The 4,654-nt window shown below is 49.7% G+C and overlaps 1 non-coding gene across 1 annotated transcript; it reads right to left on the bottom strand.

Annotated features, from left to right (window-relative positions):
- Positions 1–2,619: 2,619 nt before the first annotated feature.
- Positions 2,620–2,709, bottom strand: LOC138673269 (small nucleolar RNA SNORD88). Its single transcript, XR_011319922.1, has one exon. It is a non-coding gene; the product is annotated as a small nucleolar RNA SNORD88 (small nucleolar RNA).
- Between the last annotated feature and the right edge of the window lie 1,945 nt (positions 2,710–4,654).

Raw genomic sequence — 4,654 nt, 5'->3', positions numbered from 1 at the left:
AAATGTTTTCAGACTTTAATTTGCCACATCCTGTAAATCAAGTTCCACAAGTTCCAGAGTATGACAAAGCTTACGAACTATTGTTGGCAACAGAGAAAAGAAACTCCTTAAATGAACAACAACGGATTGCATATGACACTATTGTGAGCGCTATAGAAAATCAAGCAGATGCAAGGCCAAAATGTTTCTTTATTGACGGTCCAGGAGGGAGCGGTAAAACATACCTCTATGAAGTTTTAACCCCTTCCCGACCTTTGACGCCACATAGGCGTCATGAAAGTCGGTGCCAATCCGACCCATGATGCCTATTATTTATTATTATTATTATTATTTATTATTATAGCGCCATTTATTCCATGGCGCTTTACATGTGAGGAGGGGTATACATAATAAAACAAGTACAATAATCTTGAAAAATACAAGTCACAACTGGTACAGGAGGAGAGAGGACCCTGCCCGCGAGGGCTCACAATCTACAAGGCGCCTATGTGGCGTCATGGAAAGATCGCGTCCCTGCAGATCCGGTGAAAAAGTTAACTCCAATTTCAACCGATCTGCAGGGACGGGGGGAGTGGTAGTACGCTTGGCTGTTGAAAGTGAAACTGCCAATCAGAGCGATTTGTAATATTTCACCTATTATAACTGGTGAAATGTTACAATCCAGCCATGGCCGATGCTGCAATATCATCGGCCATGGCTGGAAACACTGATTTGCCCCCCACCCCACCGATCGCTCCCCCAAGCCACCGATCAGTCCTGCACACTGCCCTGCTCCCCTCCGTCCTGTGCTCCGCTCCCCCCGTGCTCTTGTCTGCTCCCCCGTGCTCCAATTATTATTATTATTATTTATTTATATAGCACCATTGATTCCATGGTGCTGTACATGAGAAGGGGTTACATACGAGTTACAAACATCACATACAGTAAACAAACTTACAATGACGGACTGATACAGAGGGGCGAGGACCCTGCCCTTGCGGGCTTACATTCTACAGGATTATGGGGAAGGAGACAGTAGGTTGAGGGTTGCAGGAGCTCCGGTGTTGGTGAGGCGGTAGCTCCGGTGTTGGTGAGGCGGTAGCTCCGGTGTTGGTGAGGAGGTAGCTTCGATAGTGATGAGGCAGCAGCGGTGTCAGTGCAGGCTGTAGGCCTTCCTGAAGAGATGAGTCTTCAGGTTCCGTCCGAAGGATCCGACTGTGGTTGATAGTCGGACGTGTTGGGGCAGAGAGTTCCAGAGGATGGGGGATATTCGGGAGAAGTCTTGGAGGCGATTGGATGAGGAGCGAATAAGTGTGGAGGAGAGAAGGAGGTCTTGGGAGGACCGGAGGTCACGTGAGGGAAGATATCGAGAGATTAGTTCAGAGATATATGGAGGAGACAGGTTGTGGATGGCTTTGTAGGTCAGTATTAGCAATTTGAACTGGATACCCTGAGGGAATGGGAGCCAGTGAAGAGATTTGCAGAGGGGGGAAGCGGAGGAGTAGCGAGGAGAGAGATGGATTAGTCGGGCAGCAGAGTTAAGGATGGACTGGAGAGGTGCAAGGGTGTTAGCAGGGAGGCCACAGAAAAGGATGTTGCAGTAGTCAAGGCGGGAAATGAGGGCGTGCACAAGCATTTTAGTAGATTGGGGGTTGAGGAAAGGACGGATCCTGGAGATATTTACCCCTACTCTGGAATTCTCTACCACAACACATCAGACCCTCACCCACCATCGAAACCTTCAAAAAGAACCCGAAGACCCACCTCTTCCGACAAGCCCACAACCTGCAGTAACCACCGATCGACCAAACCGCTGCACGACCAGCTCTATCCTCACCTACTGTATTCTCACCCATCCCTTGTAGATTGTGAGCCTTCGCGGGCAGGGTCCTCTCCTCCTGTACCAGTTATGACTTGTATTGTTTAAGATTATTGCACTTGTTTTTATTATGTATACCCCTCACATGTAAAGCGCCATGGAATAAATGGTGCTATAACATAATATATCAGCACTAACCAATACTGAAGGAATTACCCACAACTCCAGCCATAACCCAACATGTAAGAGACCACCACTTTCCCACATAGGACTTAGGAGACTGCACAATGACAGTTCACAGGCAGTAAGTGCACCCTTTGCGTGGCCGAACAGTTCCGTGTAACATCCCACCTACGGTATTTGCTTTTCTCCTTCATTTTTAAACTACTGACTGAAGTCAGAGCTGTCAATCAACAATGACCGGGAGATTGATGGACCACAAGGAGGTGGAAGGAGCACTGAATCAAGGGTGCAACAAGTGCCTGGATTGAATAGTTTAAAGTGTGAAGAGACTTTATAGGGCGTTTCTGCACAAAATAAGTGTGAAGGGGCGTTTAAGATAAAACGGATCGCACTGCTCCCAATGCCCTCCTGAAGATTGACAGGTCATGCCACTGACCCCATCTGTGCTCCCCAATAAGGGAGAAGAATGGGGGACAGTCTGGTGGGACCCGGATAGCTTTAGGAGTGCAAAGGACCCACACTTATACAGCATGCTCCTTGCCTGGGTGATCGGCCGCTCTAGGACTGCAAGGTAACCAGTTCACCAAATTCACACTTTAGGAACCCTTTTAGTTTCTGTATTGGTGCTTGCGCTACTGCGGTCCCTCAGGCCCCCTGCATGTCAGGAAAGAGGGGCACAGGTATCCATCACAGTGATTCAGAGCCCAGTGCTGGCATCATAGGGACTTATCAAGACATGCACAGAAATTGGGAAACCTGATGGATTTCTGGCAGACTAACGGCCATTATTACACAGCCAATGTCCAATCCCACCCCCTTGCTCCGATCCAACCCCCCTGCACTCCGATCCACTCCCCGTGCTCCGATCCACCCCCCCGTGCTCCGATCCACCCCCCTGTGCTCCGATCCACCCCCGTGCTCCGATCCACCCCCCCGCGCTCCGATCCACCCCCCCATGCTCCGATCCACCCCATCGTGCTCCCCCACCCACCCCATCATACTTACCGATCCTCCCGGGGTCCGTCCGTCTTCTCCATGGGCGCCGCCATCTTCCGGCCGGCAGATTCATTCCAAAGTGCATTTTGATCACTGAGATATAACCTATCACAGTGATCAAAATAAAAAAATAGTAAATGACCCCCCCCCTTGTCACCCCCATAGATAGGGACAATAATAAAATAAAGAATTTTTTTTTCCACTAAGGTTGGGGTTAGAACTGGGGTTAGGGTTAGGGTTTCGATATGTGTACATGTATTCTGGTCCTCTGCGGATTTTTCCACAGTGGATTTGATAAATCCGCAGTGCTAAACCGGATTTATGGCGGATTTACCACGGTTTTTCTGCGCATTTCACTGCGGTTTTACAACTGCGGTTTTCTATTGGAGCAGTTGTAAAACCGCTGCGGAATCCGCAGAAAGAAGTGACATGCTGCGGAATGTAAACCGCTGCGTTTCCGTGCAGTTTTTCTGCAGCATGTGTACAGCGATTTTTGTTTCCCATAGGTTTACATTGAACTGTAAACTCATTGGAAACTGTTATGATCCGGTGACCTTGGAGCAGCATGAAAACTTTCACTGGAGTAGGTGGTAACTATACTGACCGCAAATCCTGATCTTAACACCGCAACTAGAAGTAGCCGTGGGGTGTACCTAACAAGCCCTAGACACCTCGTCACAGCCGAAGGACTAAATACCCCTAAAGATGGAAATAGGAATACTACCTTGCCTCAGAGCAGAACCCCAAAGGATAGGCAGCCCCCCACAAATATTGGCTGTGAGTAGGAGAGGAAAGACACACAGTCAGAAAACAGGATTTAGCACAAGAGGCCACTCTAGCTAAAATAGGAAAGGATAGGACAGAGTTCTGTGCGGTCAGTATTATAACCCTTCCAAAAATATCCACAGCAGATTATACAAAAAATTCCTCCATCTAACTAAAGACGTGAAACGTATATCTGCAACTCCAGAGACTACTAAACTCAGAGCAGGAATACAATCAAAAAACAAGCACACAGCTTGTGTGCCATAGAAAAAGAAACAGACACTTATCTTTGCTGAATTGGTAGCTAAGCAGGAGAAGCCAGACAGAGATCCAACACTTCCCAAGAAACATTGACAACTGGCAAGGACAGTGGCGTAGGAACAGGGTGCGGGGGGGCGGTCCGCCCCGGGCGGCACAATGCGGGGGGCGGCCGGCGCTGCAGGAGGAGAAAAGAAAAAAAAAAAAGACGCCCCTCTAAATCTTCGGGCGGCGCCGTCCGCCGCCACGACCAGGCTCCCCCCGCCCCCCGCTCTAATACTCACCTCTCCTGGTTCCTGCGGCTTCAGCGTCCTCTGACTCTGCGACGTCTCAGAGCAGAGGGCGCGATGACGTCACTACTGTGCGCGCCGCTCAGCCTCTCTGTCCTGAGCGTCGCAGAGCCGGAGAGATGCTGACTGGCTGCACCGCACCGGACCTGCGCTAGGAACGGGAGAGGTGAGGATTTTACTGTTTTTTTTTTCTTTATGTCTGACTGGGGGCAATGCTGGACACACTGGGGCAATACTGGAGACCATGAGGCAGATTGCTGGACACACTGGGGCAATACTGGAGACCATGGGGCAGATTGCTGGACACACTGGGGCAATACTGGAGACCCTGGGGCAGATTTCTGGACACATTGAGGCAATGCTG

Source organism: Ranitomeya imitator, chromosome 3 (assembly GCF_032444005.1).
Source record: "Ranitomeya imitator isolate aRanImi1 chromosome 3, aRanImi1.pri, whole genome shotgun sequence".
NCBI classification, from domain to species: Eukaryota; Metazoa; Chordata; class Amphibia; order Anura; family Dendrobatidae; genus Ranitomeya; species Ranitomeya imitator.
The sequence above is the reverse complement of the archived record's forward strand: the minus strand, read 5'-3'. Positions and strand labels throughout refer to the sequence as shown.